Source organism: Artemia sp. Qi Xiang Cuo, chromosome 2 (assembly GCF_049724085.1).
Source record: "Artemia sp. Qi Xiang Cuo chromosome 2, ASM4972408v1, whole genome shotgun sequence".
Classification (NCBI taxonomy): domain Eukaryota; kingdom Metazoa; phylum Arthropoda; class Branchiopoda; order Anostraca; family Artemiidae; genus Artemia; species Artemia sp. Qi Xiang Cuo.
The window spans coordinates 35,544,033-35,564,168 of NC_142795.1; the positions used below are offsets into that span (position 1 = coordinate 35,544,033).

Genomic DNA, 20,136 nt, shown 5'->3' on the forward strand with positions numbered 1-20,136 from the left:
TCAAGGGAAACATAGATTTTAAGATAGGGGACTGTGTCTACCTAAGGAATGAGGCAAAGACGGAAGGCAAGAAACTTTCTAATACGTATTCCGGACCGTACAGAATAGTAAAAAAATACGATAACGATTTTACATTTAAAATCGTGAACCCCGATAATGGAAGAACTTATAAGGCACATGTCAGCCGAATGAAAAGAGCCAAATTCCCGTAAAGATGGGTATCGCGTCCCTCATCTACTGAGTCATCAGACGCAGAAGATGAGCCTCCTAAATCAAGGTTAGCAGAGCTAAAACCCATTAATTCCAAGCAAGATCATTTTGAAAATGTCAGTGATGAGGAAAACTTTGAAGAATTCTTAGCTATGAAAAACCTAGTTATTCCCAGGAGATAATCCCTAATACCAGTGAGAATAAAAACGCCAAAAATCCCAAAAAGTTCATCGTCGGAGTGTGCAAGAGAACTAGATTATACTTTATCCCCTAAAACACAATTTTTCCCTGATATAATTTCGACCCCTTGTCCCCCCAAAAGATTTCCAGACGATATGGTTTCCCCTGCAACACCAATAAAAAGACCCCTGTCATTGCAGGAGGAATTGAACAGAGCGGTAGAAACTCCGGGTATTACTGTAAAGAGGACTCCTCCTAAAGATTCAATTAAAACAAATCTACGAGAAGTGATGGATTTAATAAATTTCCCCATAAAAACAAGGCAAAGCACGTTGCCCTGGACTCAAACTCCCAAGGACGCCCAGGAAGGACAATATCATGATATAACTGTGTCCAAGGTCAAGCCTAAACAATGGACTTCATGGAGAAAAACACTAGTGCAAAAAATGCCCCATCCTCCTGAAGATCTGGCATTTAAACAGTGGAGAAACCCCGCAAAAACTTTTGATTCCTCTCAGAGTTCTCAAGAGTCCTTCAAATCTCCCTAGTTGAAAACTCAAGGCGAGCACTTAGAGAATAAACCCTCTACTTCCAGAGGAGTAGAAATCTACAAAGGAAGGGTACTGAAGAACACGAAGCACCAAATCTAAAACTTCTAACGTGGAATCATCGGAATCCAGTTCCGAAGAGTCTGACGGCGAATCAGACCCTATGGTAGTTAAAGAAATAGGGAAATCAAAATCAACTTCAGCAGCCGCACACGCGAAGGAAACAAAATTAAAAGGGCAAGAATTTATGAAAAAACAATAAAAAATTTGATCTCATATCACTAGCTAAACCTAAAAAGAAAAAACCACATCAAACAGAACAAAAAGTCACGACGCAGTCCGGTAGAACGGTTAAGAAACCTGACAGATCGAGATATCCCTAATTAATGTAAAGTCAAATGTTCTTGTCGTGGGGAGGTTATGTCCGCCACCTTCGACTGGTAGTTTCTTTTTTATTATTCTTTGAAGGTGGCGGATTTCGAATCCCTTATAAAAATAAACTTATAATCCACCATAATAAATTTAAAAGTATGAGGGTAAAATTAACCAAGTCAATGTTAATGCATAAAAAAAAATAATACAAGCAATATCAAAACATTAATGATCAATGGAAAAGACCCAAAGTAAGAAGCTCTTGGTTGGCCGAAGGTGACAAGTAGTGTTTTAAGGCCCTATTTGGCACATTCTGCCTACTGGGTAGCTACCTTACGAAAATCAACTATACCCCTATGAATGTGAATTAATCAATTGAACAACCCAAAATATACCCAGTTGTTGAAATCAATGACGGATTTTATATCATGGGGACCTGGTGTTCCATCTCCCCCACAGACGGTGTTTTATTCAGTACGTGAAAGAGACTGTGCCTACACTCCTCCGTGAAAACCAACTTATACTCCTACAAAATGATCCACGGAAACTCAGTGCTAAGTTGTGTCATAGAACCCAAATAGAAGAACCACATTTTGTGGAAAGCCCGGGGAGAAACCCAGAACCTGGGCAGTGTTTGGTTTGTTGGGTTTTGGCGGTCTCCTCGGACTTTCTATGAAAGAATCAACCCTCGTTCTAGTAAAGGTTAATGTAATAAAAAACAAATTACCAGTACAGAAGAGTCTAATCGCGAGCCAATCATGTTCATAATTATGAATTGCGACATTAAGACATATTCGTGTTCTGATTGTGTCATTTTCAGATCATGACGATGGAAGCAAAGCCTATCCGAAAGGCAATAATTGATACTGAATTCATTACCATAACGAACGCGAAGGAAAACATTATATATTTGGCAGCCATATTAGTCGTGGACGAACAAGGAAATTAGATATATGCGAAAGAATGGGACTTAACCTACAACCTTAAAGGGTATGCACCCCACACTTATAAGTATGGATTAGCGCTCCCAAATACCCCTAAATATCGTCCAGCAAGAAGGGATGTTAAGATAAAATATAGAAGAAGAAGCGCTAAACAACTTAGTTGTTTGCAGTTATTATTAAGACGTTTGCAAAAGAATCTCGACATCAAATATTTCTATTCTAAAGGACCTAATCAAAGGAACCTTTTAGTCCTTGATAATTGCAGAGCTCTAAAAATGTGCTATAATCTAGAGAAAAATCCTCGATGTGTCAAATATGAAGGCTTACATCGTCCTTTATCAGAAATCCAATATTATAAACAATTTTTATTCGACCCTGAATCAGAGGAATAAAAATCTCTGGGTAGTAAATTATTTCTAAAACGAATGAAAGCACACCAAAGGAAAAGAGACGCCTATAAAGATAATAACAAGAAAATCAAAAAAAGATTCTAAACTGTAAATCTAACAAAAATAAAACAAAAATAAAACCACAACATGTATAATTCTCATAGAAACCTCAATAGCAATAAGTTATCTTAGCTTCACCCACGAAGTATCATTCGTAAAAATTAAAATCACACATTTCTAGATATACGCTGACCCCTGACGATCGCTCGCGTGTAAAGTCTCCGCCGGACCAGCAAAAAACTCAACTAACGAAAAACCGGCGAAAAATCAGAAAGCGATAACTCGCATGGAATGCTCCTAACCCTCACTAGGTAGACAATTAATTTATTAGCAAAAAAACATGAAGAAATTTCCTAGTTGTCCGCAGTTAGATAAACCCCATTTAGTATCAGAAACATTACGTTGTATGTGTTTCTCTGCTTAGAAAAAATGTCATAGTATGAATAACGTAAATAAATCATTGAGCGAATATGTATCAGTGAAAGTAGTAGAAGAGCTAAACTTTGTCACGTTACATTTCCCCTAAAGTCACCTAAAAGTCCCCTGGAAGATAGAGTAATCTTAAGAATAATGGCAAGTTTAGTATATTATAACTTCATTACACGGGTAAGGCTCATAACAGTAGACAGAACTAGGCTGGCAGCTACCATGACATTCAGGACTCTCTTACATAAAATCCCAATGTCCAAATATCCCCTAATTGCCAAATTTATCGCGGAAAATCTATGGCAAACTGAAGATGAAAATGGTATCATAACTATATGGCCCCTTAGATTCCTTAAATTACTAATAGATCGAGGGTATAACCTACTGAATGGAGCTAATTTCCTTCCAAGTTTGTACAAAAATTGCTGGAACTTTGAAAGCATAAACCTCGAAATAAAATCCAATACATTGGAAGTTACCGTGCGAGATTATAACGACATAAAAAAAATCGCACTAAACCTTTTTGAAGAAGATGAAAATTTTGGATCCAAAGCATTTCCAAATTTTGATATTACTGTACGTGAACAAAAATGTTGTAATGCGTCATATATACAATTAATTTTTAGAGTAGTAAAATTTATAAATAATCCACTTTCCTTAGCCGAACAATGTCGTAAAATAATTCGTAAGAATATGCAAAAAAAGACATATCGAATACGTTGAAAGACCTAAAACTCCCGAATGATCTGTTGGTCTATCTAATGCACATAGACACAGATAAAAATAATGAAAATAACATAGTATTTGAATTAAAGTTCCTAAGCACAAATGTGTCATCATGGGAAGTTCATCGCCTTAATACCATGCTAGCATGATTAGAAACACGCAAAGTACTACCGAAAGATATGGCAATCTTGAAATTGAATATAGATGAACATGGAAGGAATCGTGTATACAAATAGAATTAAGGTGTCCTTATCATAAGACACACCGTAAAACTCCCTGTTTTCAAAAGTTTTCTCTCTCAAAAATATATATATAACCTTATTTATAGAATAAATCAAGTGATTCAATGAACTAGGGTATACTCTATGCAAAGTTAAACCGTACACTTACCTCAATGCTTTCGGGTAAAAGAATCATTTTGCATTAATGCAGAATTTAAAAATTCAGGTTGTAATAACGCGAATAATGTTATTAAAAGATTGATAATAAAAATAGACTACCAGTGTGTTTATATATATATATGGCTTGCTTACTTACTTATGTGTTGCTTACTAAATATAACACAAGAAAAATATATACGTGGTTTGGCAATTATTAACTAAGCCTTTAAAGTATATCACAACCAGTCATAACGGTATATCATAACCAGAGTAAAACTAGAATTTCCATAACCATTCTTATTTTAAAAATTTGTTCATAAACAGAAATCGTGTACTACGCTTATAAATCAGTTTTGCTTGGCCAATGACATAAAACAATTCGAAAATTAAAAGTTAATAAGTTATTACAATGAGATAGCCCAAGTCAAAAGCTAAAACATCTAAATTCTTTAAAAAAAAGAACAAATAAAAAATGTTAAAAAAATAGGTAAAATTAATAATAGATTAATTTTAGAAACAAGCAAAAAGATGAGGCTTAAGAATATCATTATAATCCTTGTTGTTCATGCAACAGCCCAAGATATTGTAAGACATGGAGTAATATTTAAGCATGAAAATTAACTCCTAGCCAGCCATAACGCATGAAAATTTTTTATGAAATTGGATCCCAAACCCTTTGAAACTTTATTTCAGCAAGTAACACGACTAGAGAAAAATACGAATGAACTCAAAGAATCGATATTTCAATTTCTAAGGTCGGATAAAGGATTACAGACCAGTAAGATGATGCATAACAAAGACAACAAAGAGTTCCAAATTCCAGTTATCCCAAAACTAAAATCGAAATTCGTAATAGATGACTTTGAAAAGAAAATGGCAGAAATTGACATGGCCCTAGGAACCAGTACCAAAGAAAACAGAAGGAAAAGATCAGCAAATAATATGGAATACTTGTCAAGAGACTTTGTTACGATGAAATCTATGGAAAACCCTAAATTATTGGCTACGAGAAAAGGAAACCTTTATGATGGAAATTACGCAATACTAAATGAAATGTCGAGCCTATGGACTTTTCTCGAAGAACTGTGGCAAAGTCATGCCGAAAAGAACTTTACAGACAAGATACTAATTATTAAACAAATCAAGGAACGAATTCTCAAATATCCAACGAGATAACGAATATAGAAACCCCACAGAAAGAAAAGAAAAAGACATCAAGACAATCACACCTCCATATGAAACCCAAGCAAGAGAGATAAAATCTTCAATGTCAGAAACCACGACGAACACAATTCCAAAAATGATCGCACTTAGTAAAGAATCACCTAGAAATTTTACCATGCTGACTTATCTAAGACCAACGATACTTACAAAATGGACTTAGTCAATAGGGCCCTTGTTTACGCACAACCAGCCGATTGGCATATTCCGTATAGGCCTAAGAGCAAGAATCCCGGTAAGGCATACCGAAACACAAACGATAAGAGTACAAGGGATTAAATCAGAAGAAAGGAAAAATAATTATAAAAAAGAGGAAGAGGATAATTACGTACATAAGAAATGTTGGATAATAGACGGTAAACGCACTTGTGCTAGATTAGCCATGGCCGACGAGCCGGAAAAAGAAGTTATAGAACCATTACCTGATCTAAGCGAGAAAAATGACCAGAAAGTGTCAAATCACCAAGCTTTCTTTTATATTATACAGACAAAGATTAGAAGCCTTATTTGAATTATTTAATACGGAGATACAAAAATTAAAACAAAGCACCACGAGAATCTTTGAAGTATTTTTCCGAAGAAGTAAATACCGAAGGTCCACAAGCCTAATTCCCATCATTGGAGAACTCGCCTCCCGCCTTTTTGGTCTAACAACGGAGGAAGACTTAAATATCCTGAGGGAAAATGTAAAAAAGTTGTATAATGCCATGAACGTAACGTTACACGTTCAGAAAATACAAGTAAGCATAGCAAACTACCAAAAAGATAAAGTCGAAATGATATCCAAGAAAATCTCAAAATTCGTAAATGTAAGGAATTACTTAAGGAACGAAGTGGATCGCGTGGTGAGAGACGCGAGCCTTACCATGGTATCACTCGATTTTATTACCATGTCATTACTAAATCTAGCAACAGATGTTAATAAGTTTGAATTCGCATTATTTGCCCTAACGGGAGGAACCTTGTCATACGACCCGGTAGACCCTTCTAACTTAAAAAGCATTGTAGATGAAATAAAAACACATCGAACGTTTGGTTTACATTTACCCATAGAACCAGAAGTATCAAATTTATTCCTCTATTATACAAAAATAAAAGTACACATCACGGAAATAAATGAACAATTATTCGCAGTAGTGACGATTCCATTGATAAACCAACAATCCATATATGACTTGTACAAAATCTCAACCTTTCCTGCTAATATAAAGAAGACGAATTCATTTATGACTATCACACCTGATACAGACTATTTACTTGTTGATCAAGATAGATTAAAATATGCCCTAGCCAATCCACCAGACTTAAAAGAGTGCATATCATTCAAAAATTTAGTACGCCAGCTTACATTACCTATATACATTGTCAAGTCTGGACCTTGTATGTTGGATATCTTTTTGAAGGACAAACAACAGGAAGAAACGCGTTATTCGTGCGAATCTTTGACAAGAAGTACTAAATAAAAAATACTCATGCACCTTAGAAATGAAGTTTGTTTATTTTCTGTTCCAAAAGAAACTGTTGGAACTTTGTCTTGTTATAATAATACAGAAAGAATCGACCCGAGCTACAGGACCGAATTACTACTACAAGACGTGGGTACGATAACCATAAAAGAAAAATGTCGACTTGTAACTAAAGAGTCAACTGTTCAAACGCCGTTAATTACCACGAGTACAAATATAATAAGTCCTAAAATAATAAATTTTAAGGCAATCAACCTGTCGTACACTATTCCCAATATAGAAAGGAAGGAACTGAAAACCTCAATATGGTCCAAAATAGAACAAAATAAAGGAACGTTACCGCTTACAAAAATTAGAGAAGCATTAGACTCCCAGATCCCCCTATTTACAAGTAAAGACAAAAGATTAACGTATGTAGATAATAAATACGGATCATTCTCAACCAATTTTTGGTGGAACATACTACTGACTGTGTGTGTCATATTCGCGATTTCTTTGACTATGAGAGCCTTACTGACTTTTAATTATGGAAGGATTTTGAGGACAAGAAGGCAAATCCCAAAAGAAGAGCACGGGGAAGCGACTGAAATGCAAAAGTTAAATCCAGAACCCCATGAAAACGTCTAAGCCAAGAAAAAGGGAAGGCATTAGAAAACGAGTGGGTATAGAGGTCTCCTCTCGTCCTTACTATGTCTAGTTCCCTCATTGTAAGTGTCGTGTACGTAAAACCGTGCGGTTACAACGCTGCGACATGCGTTTCTTAAACAGTACGCACGTGTGTGAACAATGCAGGCATGAAATATGTTGTAAAATTAGACCTCAAATTTAATGATGTAGCGTAAACTATGTTTAAATGATTATTTTAAACCTAATATAACATTAATTAAATGTTGAAAGAAATTAAAATAAAGTGTATGTAGTAGCGTATACTAGAAAGCATAATAAGAGACCTCACTTAAAGTTAAAAGAATTAATCTCTTATATAGTCGTTATGCTATAACAACTTGGAAGAAATTTCTATGTTTTAAATTTCCCAATGGAAACCTTATATATATATATATATATATATATATATATATATATATATATATATATATATATATATATATATATATATATATATATATATATATATATATATATATATATATATATATATATATATATATATATATATATATATATATATATATATATATATATATATATATATATATATATATATATATATATATATATATATATATATATATATATATATATATATATATATATATATTTCAACCAATATGATAATAATTTCGTTTTGTGTAGTAATATTAGTGTATTTATTTAACACCGTCTTATAGCGTAAAATTCATGTACCCAATCGATAAATGACCAATTTGCACTATGAGTATTTGTTTCAAAGAACGTGTGATTCTGCCGAGTTATTTTATTCCAGAAATTGGAACGGCATATCAAAAACTAACCAGGACAATGGATAGACCAGTGCAGACATAGACCAGTAGTACCTATTTTCATCATATCTCAAGCAACGAAGAGTACTCGCCATAAATTCCAAGCAACTCACGGTTACCTTTTGATCGAGGTAACGATGATTGATCGACGAAGAATAATTGTCCGCAATCAAAAATCGTGATGGGTATCAGGTAACACTATCCAACAAATCTCAGTATCCAGTTCACTACCGAACTATAAACATAACGATCCTGAAAACCCTATTGTCTAGCATAAGATGTAAGTAAATGCATCATCCTTGAAAATAATATTGATGGACCTAATTTATTGGCTTGTCGACCATTCCCATGTTAAATCCCCTTCGACCATTTCTCCGTTACAAAACTACGGAGACATTAGAGATATTACCGTGAATGTTGCGAGAAAATTTTTTCAAGTATGGACTTGGGGACCTATCATTGAATGCTAGAAACCAATAGTAATTCCAGTGAATAACCCCCGAGCAACAATATACTCCTCCCACTAGTTAGAAAAAATATGTTGAAGGAATCGCTTAAGTTTGATGTTGACCTATTCCAAATTCAAACATCATTTTCCCTGTGATTAACCAAGGAGTCCCCGCAAAAGCTATTAGACATAAGGCATGCACAAACAATTTTATAAGAGAAGCTAACCTCTAAGTGCATGAATGAACTATTTTAAATAAGATATATATCCTCTATGTGATATAAATATCCCAACAATGACATGCTGAGAAGAAAAAAATCAAACCATCCATTATCAACGCAATCTCAGTGCTCAACCCATTAACGATAAAGCACCCTATGAACTATCCAAAAACAGCAGGTGAAAATAAACACTGATGGCAAAATTCCACACACCTCTAACCAAAAGTTTAATTTTTCTTTTGATAATCAGAGAAAACACTTTGTCCAAGATGAACATAACCATACTTGAACTAATCTCTGAGGAAGCTACACACAAATGTTTTAATAATTTTGTTTGCACAAGACGATACTAGTGACAAACCATAATTTACAACAAAAGGAGTAAATACGTAAGAGACATGTATAGTGGTAAAATAGGTGTGAATTTATATCACATTTTATTGATTTTGACAACTTAACCATTTTCAAAACCTAGTGTTAATATTACATAACAAACAATCCCAGTGAAAGTGTTTTTGTTACCAGTGAAAATGGTAAACATAATATCGTGTGTTTTAAATCGTTCTTATATGTATTGCTAAGTGTTCAGATATAGTCATATGTAGTATTATCCTATTATTCAATTGATTTAGGGTAGATATGAAACATAGTTAACCCATAGTTAGCGTAAATTAAAAACTTATAAAAGGTGAATTTTCAAAAAATCTTGTAATAATAGTAGAATACCTTACCAACATTGTTTAAAATATAGGAATTATTAGTCTTAGACGTAGAAAAAACAAAAAAAATAATCTTTATTTAGTGACTATCTTAGTCGGTGGAGGAACCTTAGAAAAGGATATATAGCAAAATAAGAAAAGTAATACTAAAATTTTTCTTAAGCACTGCTAATTAAGCTTAAATAAAAATTTAAAATAATACAGTATCAATTAAAGTTACGTAGGAAAAATAATAAATAAACCATGAATATTTCAAAAACTAAGGGCGAGCAAGTCCTAAAGACGAGACGTCATTAAATAATGAGAAGGGTAATATATACCGTAATCAATATGTAATATAAATTTGTTTCTAAATACTTCAAGATAAAATAAAATTATTTCGTTCTAAATATACTTCCGATGTAAATTAAACTCCCCCCCACCAATTAAGTTTAAATCCCGTTTTGAATTTGAGTTTAAATTCTCAATAAACAAAAGAGAAACCACATCTTATGCTCAACCAAAACATCCCTTTAAAGTACAAAAAACGGATGACTATATTCACGAAGAACTTGATACTTGATGAATTCCAGAGTACTTTGTAATGCTTCACGTGCATTCCACACTTTTTGTCTTACAGACCGACAGATGTGAAATGTGGAAAAAGCTACCGACCAGATGACGGTATGAACTGAAGAAGATAGATTGGATTTCGCAAAATATTTGAAAAAAAATCATGAAACAATATTTTATGGAAAGTAGATTTAAATAACACATAAATGTTTAAGTTAACACAGGAATGTGAAAAGTTTAATGACCAAAATATTAAAGCTAAAGTTTTTGGACGCGCAGTATCCATAATAAATTTAGTTTGTACACTTATTGACAAGGTGGCGGGCCCCACCATAGGATTTGGGCCAATCATGAATAACTTTTTGTGCACAGAATTAAAGCTATGTTGTAAAAGTGTATTTCGGGGATTATTATGGAGCATTAAGTATTGAGAACCCAGACATTGGGTATTAAGTATTGAGAACCCAGACATTGGGCATTAAGTATTGAGAACCCAGACATTGGGCATTAAGTATTGAGAACCCAGGCATTAAGCGTTAAGACAGGAGCATTATAAGATTGATGTTTTGAAGTACGTTGCTGTACAACTAAATATGTAAGTCTAATAAATCTATTACTTTTCTATTTGTGTTGTTTTATTTTATATGCCTGTATCTGGAATTTATGGCGAGTACTCTTCGTTAGTTGAGATATGATGAAAATAGGTGCTACTGGGCTATGTCTGCACTGGTCTATGCATTGTCCTGGTTATTTTTAATATGCCGTTCCAATTCCTGGAATAAAATAACCCGGCAGAATCACACGTTCTTTGAAACAAATACTCATAATGCAAATAGATCATGTATCGATTGGGTACATGAATTTTACGCTATAAGACGGTGTTAAATAAATACACTAATATTACTACACAAAACGAAATTATTATCATGTTGGTTGAAATATATATATATATATATATATATATATATATATATATATATATATATATATATATATATATATATATATATATATATATATATATATATATATATATATATATATATATATATATATATATATATATATATATATATATATATATATATATATATATATATAAAAAAAAAAAAAAAAAATATATATATATATATATATATATATATATATATATATATATATATATATATAAGTTTTCCATTAGGACATTTAAAACATAGAAATTTCTTCCAAGTTGTTATAGCATAACGACTATATAAGAGATTGATTCTTTTAACTTTAAGTGAGGTCTCTTATTATGCTTTTTAGTATACGCTACTACATACACTTTATTTTAATTTCTTTCAACATTTAATTAATGTTATATTAGGTTTAAAATAATCATTTAAACATAGTTTATGCTACATCATTGAATGTGAGGTCAATTTTACAATATATTTCATGCCTGCATTGTTCACGCACGTCCGTGTTGTTTAAGAAACGCATGTTGCAGCGTCGTAGCCACACGGTTTTACGTAAACGACACTTACGATGAGGGAACTAGACATAGTAAGGACGAGTGGAGACCTCTATACCCACTCGTTTTCTAATGTCTTCCCTTTTTCTTGGCTTAGACGTTTTCATGGGGTTCCGGGTTTCACTTTTGCATTTCAGTCGCTTCCCCGTGCTCTTCTTTTGGGATTTGCCTTCTTGTCCTCAAAATTCTTCCATAATTAAAAGTCAGTAAGGCTCTCATAGTCAAAGCAATCGCGAATACGACACACACAGTCAGTAGTATGTTCCACCAAAAATTGGTTGAGAATGATCCGTATTTATTATCTACATACGTTAATCTTTTGTCTTTACTTGTAAATAGGGGGATCTGGGAGTCTAATACTTCTCTTATTTCTGTATGCGGTAACGTTCTTTTATTCTGCTCTATTTTGGACCATATTGAGGTTTTCATATCCTTACTTTCTATATTGGGAACAGTGTACGACAGGTTGATTGCCTTAAAATTGGTTGTTTTAGGACTTATTATATTTGTACTAGTGGTATTTAAAGGTGTTTGAACTGTTGATTCCTTATTTACAAGTCGACATTTTTGTTTTATGGTTATCGTACCCACGTCTTGTAGTAGTAATTTGGTCCTGTAGCTTTGATCAATTCTTTCTGTATTATTATAACAAGACAAAGTTCCAATAGTTTCTCTTGGAAAATAAAATAACCAAAGATCCTTTCTAAGGTGTATCAATATTTATCGTTTAGTACTTCTTATCAAAGATTCGCACGAATTAGGTATTTCTTCCTGTTGTGTGTCTTTTAAAAATATATCTAACATACAAGATCCAGATTTGACATTATAAACAGGTAACGTATGCTGGCAGGTTTTTGAATGATACGCACTGTTTTAAGTCTTGGGAATCGGCTGGTGCGTATTTTCGTCTACCTTGATAAACAAGTAAATAGTCTGCATCAGGTGTGATAGTCATAAATCAATACGTCTTCTTTATATTAGCAGGAAAGGTTGAGATTTTGTACAAGTCATATATGGATTGTTGGTTTATCAATGAAATCGTTACTATTGCGAATAATTGTTAATTTGTATCCGTGATGTAAAATCTCAATTTCGTATAATAAAATAATAAATTTAATACTTCTGGGTCAATGGGTAAGTTTAAACCAAACGTTAGATGTTTTTTTATTTTATCCAAGATGCTTTTTAAGTTAGAAGGGTCTACTATTTTGTATGACAAGGTTCCTCCCGTGAGGGTAAATAATGCGAATTAGAACTTACTAACATCTGTTGCTAGATTTAGTAATGACATGGTAATTATATCGAGTAATACCATGGTAAGGCTCGCGTCTGTCACCACGCGATCCACTTCGTTCCTTAAGTAATTCATTACATTTACGGTTTTTGAGATTTTCTTTGATATCATTTCGACTTTATCTCTTTGGTAGTTAGCTATGCTTGCTTGTATTTTCTGAACGTGTAACGTTACGTTCATGGCATTATTCAATTTTTTTACATTTTCCCTCAGGATATTTAAGTCTTCCTCCGTTGTTAGACCAAAAAGGCGGGAGGCGAGTTCTCCAATGATGGGAATTAGGCTTGTGGACCTTCGGTATTTACTTCTTCGGAAGAATACTTCAAAGATTCTCGTGGTGCTTTGTTTTAATTTTTGTATCTCCGTATTAAATAATTCAAATAAGGCTTGTAATCTTTACCTGTATAATATTAAGAAGGCTTGGTGATTTGACACTTTCTGGATATTTTTCTCGCTTAGATCAGGTAATGGTTCGATACCTTCTTTTGCCGGCTCGTCGGCCACGGCTAATCTAGCACAAGTGCGTTTACCGTCTATTGTCCAACATTTCTTATGTACGTAATTATCCTCTTCCTCTTTCTTATAATTATTTTTTCTTTCTTCTGGTTTGATCCCTTGTACTCTTATCGTTTGTGTTTTGGTATGTCTTACCGGGATTCTTGCTCTTAGGCCTATACGGAATATGCCAATCGGCTGGATGCACGTAAACGTGGGCCCTGTTGACCAAGTCCATTTTGTAAGTATCGTTGGTTTTAGATAAGTCAGCATGGTCAAAATTCTAGGTGATTCTTTACTAAGTGCGTTCATTTCTGGGACTGTGTTCGTCGTAGTTTCCGACATTGAAGATTGTATTTCTTTTGCTGGGGTCTCATATGGGGGTGTGATTGTCTTGATGTCTTTTTCTTTTCTTTCTGTAGGATTTCTATATTCGTTATCTTGTTGGGTATCTGAGAATTTGTTCCTTGATTTGTCTAATAATTAGTATCTTGTTTGTGACGTTCTTTTCAGCATGACTTTGCCACAGTTCTTCGAGAAAAGTCCATAGGCTCGACAGTTCATTTAGTATTGCGTAATTTCCATCATAAAGGTTTCCTTTTCTCGTAGCCAATAATTTAGGGTTTTCCATAGATTTCATTGTAATAAAGTCTCTTGACAAGTAGTCCATATTATTTGCTGATCTTTTCCTTCTGTTTTCTTTGGTATTGGTTCCTAGGGCCATGTCAATTTCTGCCATTTTCTTTTCAAAGTTGTCTATTACGAATTTCGATTTTAGTTTTGGGATAACTGGAATTTGGAACTCTTTGTTGTCTTTGCTATGCATCATCTTACTGGTCTGTAATCCTTTATCCGACCTTAGAAATTGAAATATAGATTCTTTGAGTTCGTTCGTATTTTTCTCTAGTCGTGTTACTTGCTGAAATAAAGTTTCAAAGGGTTTGGGATCCAATTTCATAAAAATTTTCTATGCGTTATGGCTGGCTAGGAGTGAATTTTCATGCTTAAATATTACTCCATGTTTTACAATATATTGGGCTGTTGCGTGAACAACGAGGATTATGATGATATTCTTAAGCCTCATCTTTTTGCTTGTTTCTAAAATTAATTTGTTATTAATTTTACCCATTTTTGTAACATTTTTTTTATTTGTTCTTATTTTTTTTAAGAATTTAGACGTTTTAGCTTTTGACTTGGGCTATCTCATTATAAATAACTTATTAACTTTTAATTTTCGAATTGTTTTATGTCATTGGCCAAGCAAAACTGATTTATAAGCGTAGTACACGATTTCTGTTTATGAACAAATTTTTAAAATAAGAATGGTTATGGAAATTCTAGTTTTACTCTGGTTATGATATACCGTTATGACTGGTTGTGATATACTTTAAAGGCTTAGTTAATAATTGCCAAACCACGTATATATTTTTCTTGTGTTATATTTAGTAAGCAACACATAAGTAAGTAAGCAAGCCATATATATATAAACACACTGGTAGCCTATTTTTATTATCAATCTTTTAATAATATTATTCACGTTATTACAACCAGAATTTTTAGATTCTGCATTAATGCAAAGTGATTTTTTTACACAAAAGCATTGAGGTAAGCGTACGGTTTAACTTTGCATACAGTATACCCTGGTTCATTGAATCACTTGATTTATTCTATATATAAGGTTATATATATATTTTTGAGAGAGAAAACTTTTGAAAACAGGGGGTTTTACGTTGTGTCTTATGATAAGGACACCTTAATTCTATTTGTATACACGATTCCTTCCATGTTCATCTATATTCAATTTCAAGATTGCCATATCTTCCGGTAGTACATTGCGTATTTCTAATCGTGCTAGCATGGTATTAAGGCGATGAACTTCCCATGATGACACATTTGTGCTTAGGAACTTTAATTCGAATACTATGTTATTTTCATTATTTTTATCTGTGTCTATGTGCATTAGATAGACCAACAGATCATTCGGGAGTTTTAGGTCTTTCAGCGTATTCGATATTTTTCTTTTGCAAATTCTTACGAATTATTTTACGACATTGTTCGGCTAAGGAAAGGGGATTATTTATAACTTTTACTACTCTAAAAATTAATTGTATATGTGACGCATTACCACATTTTTTTTCACGTACAGTAATATCAAAATTTGAAAATGTTTTGGACCCAAAATTATCATCTTCTTCAAAAAGATTTAGTGCGATTTTATTTATGTCGTTATAATCTCGCGCGGTAACTTCCAATGTATTGGATTTTATTTCAAGGTTTATGCCGTCAAAATTCCAGCAATTTTTGTACAAGCTTGTAAGGAAATTCCCTCCATTCAGTAGGTTATACCCTCGATCTATTAGTAATGTAAGGAATCTAAGGGGCCATATAGTTGTGATACCATTTTCATCTTGAGTTTGCCATAAATTTTCCGCGATAAATTTGGCAATTAGGGGATATTTGGACATTGGGGTTTTATTTAAGAGAGTTCTGTATGTCATGGTAGCCGCCAGCCTAGTTCTTTCTACTGTTCTGGGCCTTACCCGTGTAATGAAGTTATAATATACTAAACTTGCCATTATTCTTGAGATTACTCTATCATCCAGGGGACTTCTAGGTGACTTTAGGGGAAATGTAACGTGACGAAGTTTAGCTCTTCTACTACTTTCACTGATACATATTCGCTCAATGATTTATTTACGTTATTCATACTATGACATTTTTTATAAGCAGAGAAACACATACAACGTAATGTTTCTGATACTAAATGGGGTTTATCTAACTGCGGACAACTAGGAAACTTCTTCATGTTTTTTTTGCTAATAACTTAATTGTCTACCTAGTGGGGGTTAGCAACATTCCATGCGAGTTATCCCTTTCTGATTTTTCGCCGGTTTTTCGTTAGTTGAGTTTTATGCTGGTCCGGCGAAGACTTTACACGCGAGCGATCGTCAGGGGTCAGCGTATATCTAGAAATGTGTGATTTTAATTTTTACGAATGATACTTCGTGGGTGAAGCTAAGATAACTTATTACTATTGAGGTTTCTATGAGAATTATACATGTTGTGGTTTTATTTTTGTTTTATTTTTGTTAGATTTACAGTTGAGAATCTTCTTTTGATTTTCTTTTTATTATCTTTATAGGCGTCTCTTTTCCTTTGGTGTGCTTTCATTCGTTTTAGAAATAATTTACTACCCAGAGATTTGTATTCCTCTGATTCAGGGTCGAATAAAAATTGTTTATAATATTGGATTTCTGATAAAGGACGATGTATGCCTTCATATTTGACACATCGAGGATTTTTCTCTAGATTATAGCAAATTTTGGGAGCTCTGCATTTATCAAGGAGTAAAAGGTCTCTTTGAGTGGGTCCCTTAGAATAGAAATATTTGATGTTGAGATTCTTTTGTAAACGTCTTATTAATAACTGTAACAACCAAGTTGTTTTGCGCTTCTTCTTCTATATTTTGTTTTAACTTCCCCTCTAGCCGGACGATATTTGGGGGTATTCGCGAGTGCTAATCCATATTTATAGGTGTGGGGTGCGTACCCTTTAAGGTTGTAGGTTAAATCCCATTCTTTTGCATATATCTGATTTCCTTGTTCGTCCACGACTAACATAGCTGCCGAATATATAATGTTTTCCTTCACGTTCGTTATGGTAATGAACTCAGTATCAATTATCGCCTTTCGGATAGGCTTTGCTTCCATTGTCATGATCTGAAAATGACACAATCAGAACACGAACATGTCTTAATGTCACAATTCATAATTATGAACATGATTGGCTCGCGATTAGACTCTTCTGTACTGGTAATTTTTTTTTGATTACATTAACCTTTACTAGAACGAGGGTTGATTCTTTCATAGAAAGTCCGAGGAGACCGCCAAAACCCAACAAACCAAACACTGCCCAGGTTCTGGGTTTCTCCCCAGGCTTTCCACAAAATGTGGTTCTTCTATTTGGGTTCTATGACACAACTTAGCACTGAGTTTCCGTGGATCATTTTGTAGGAGTATAAGTTGGTTTTCACGGAGGAGTGTAGACACAGTCTCTTCCACGTACTGAATAAAACACCGTCCGTGGGGGAGACGGAACACCAACTCCCCATGATATAAAATCCGTCATTGATCTCAACAACTGGGTATATTTTGGGTTGTTCAATTGATTAATTCACATTCATAGGGGTATAGTTGATTTTCGTAAGGTAGCTACCCAGTAGGCAGAATGTGCCAAATAGGACCTTAAAACACTACTTGTCACCTTTGGCCAACCACGAGCTTCCTACTTTGGGTCTTTTCCATTGATCATTAATGTTTTGATATCGCTTGTATTATTTTTTTTATGCATTAACATTGACTTGGTTAATTTTACCCTCATACTTTTAAATTTATTATGGTGGGTTAAAATGTTATTTTTATGAGGGATTCGAAATCTGTCACCTTCAACGAATAATGAAAAAAAAACTACCAGTCGAAGGTTGCGGACACAACCTCCCCACGACAAGAACATTTGACTTTACATTAATTAGGGATATTTCCATCTGTCAGGTTTTTTAACCGTTCTGCCTGACTTTGTCGTTACTTTTTCTTCTGTTTCTTGTGGTTTTTTTTTAGGTTTTGCTAGTGATATAAGATCACATTTTTTTTATTGTTTTTTAAAAAATTCTTGCCCTTTTAATTTTGTTTCCTTCGCGTGTGCGGCTGCTGAAGTTGGTTTTAATTTCCCTATTTCTTTAACTACCATAGAGTCTGATTCGCCGTCAGACTATTTGGAACTGGATTCCGATGATTCTACGTTAGAACTTTTAGATGTGGCGCTTCGTGTTCTTGAGTTATCACCTACCCTTCCTTTGTAGATTTCTACTCCTCTGGAAGTAGAGGGTTTATTCTCTAAGTGCTCGCCTTGAGTTTTCAACTCGGGAGATTTGAAGGACTCTTGAGAACTCTGAGAGGAATCAAAAGTTTTTGCGGGGTTCCTTCAGTGTTTAAATTCCAGGTCTTCAGGGGGATGGGGCCTTTTTTGTACTAGCGTTTCTCTCCATGCAGTCAATTTTTTAGGCTTGACCTTGGACACAGTTATATCATGATATTGTCCTTCCTGGGCATCCTTGGGAGTTTGAGTCCAGGGCAACGTACTTTGCCTTGTTTTTATGGGGAAATTTATTAAATCCATCGCTTCTCGCAGATTTGTTTTAATTAAATCTTTAGGAGGAGTCCTCTTTACAGTAATACCCGGAGTTTCTACCGCTCTGTTCAATTCCTCCTGCTAAGAATTCTTCAAAGTTTTCCTCATCACTGACATTTTCAAAATGATCTTGCTTGAAATTAATGGGTTTTAGCTCTGCTAACCTTGATTTGGGAGGCTTATCTTCTGCGTCTGACGACTCAGTAGATGAGGGACGCGATACCCATCTGTACGGGAATTTGGCTCTTTTCATTCGGCTGACATGCGCCTTATAAGTTCTTCCATTATCAGGGTTCACGATTTTAAATGTAAAATCATTATCGTATTTTTTGACTATTCTGTACGGTCCGGAATACGTATTAGAAAGTTTCTTGCCTTCCGTCTTTGCCTCATTCCTTAGGTAGACACAGTCCCCTGTCTTAAAATCCATGTTTCCCTTGACTTTGGGTTGGTTTCTTAGCTCTTGACTTGTTTTACATTTTTCCAACTCATGTCTTACTATTTTATAAGTTTTTCTCATCCTATTTATGAACTCTTGTTTATAATTCTCTGAGTTATTGTAATATTGCCGGGACTCGATAATCTCATCATACGGGATTCTAAAATCGCGACTAAAAATTAAATAAAAGGGGTTGTCTTTGGTTGTTTCTGAATAAGCAGTATTGATTATGTTAGTTAAATAAGGTAAGAACTGATCCCAACTGTTCCTGTTGTCTTTCGCATAAATACTTAGTACATTCGAAAATATTTTATGCCTATTTTCTATTTTACCATTAGCTTGTGGATGATAAGGAGACGTCACCAATTTTTCTATGTTAAGAAAACTCATTAAATATTTTGTAACTTTTGAAACAAAATTGCTTCCGTTGTCGCTTATAACCATATTTGGGATGCCAAATTTTAAAATAATTTCGCTAACGCCTTACTCGTGGCGTAAGCTCCTTGATTTTTTAATGCTTTTGCAAAAGTGAATCCAGAAAAGTGATCTATAACTGAAAGAATACAAGTGTGGCCTCTGTTGGAAACACGTAAGCCGCCACTGGTTCCATATAAATCGAATGAGACAATATCAAACGGGAATCTTGCCATCGGGACTCTTCCCATCGGGGGGTTAGGAAAGGCTTGGGGGTTCTTTCTTAAGTTACACGCTTCGCATGTACTCACAAATTCTTTAAGTTTTTTTAATGCCGACGGCACGTAAAAATGTTGTTTTAATTTATGAAAAGTTTTCGTTATTCCCAAATGTCCACCTATATCTGAATGAAAATATTCAACGGCAGGTATTATTATGTTTTGGGGTAATACAGGTATTATTGAAGTTTGGTTTCTATTTGCCTCAGTAG

At 34.0% G+C, this 20,136-nt stretch overlaps 1 protein-coding gene and 1 pseudogene across 1 annotated transcript in view; both read right to left on the reverse strand.

Moving 5' to 3' along the window:
* LOC148955177 (uncharacterized) overlaps positions 1–19,223 on the reverse strand; it is a 53,093-nt pseudogene extending 33,870 nt beyond the window's left edge.
* Positions 1–20,136, reverse strand: part of LOC148955176 (vitellogenin-1-like) — a 346,909-nt gene that overhangs the window by 287,671 nt on the left and 39,102 nt on the right. The window lies entirely within an intron of this gene.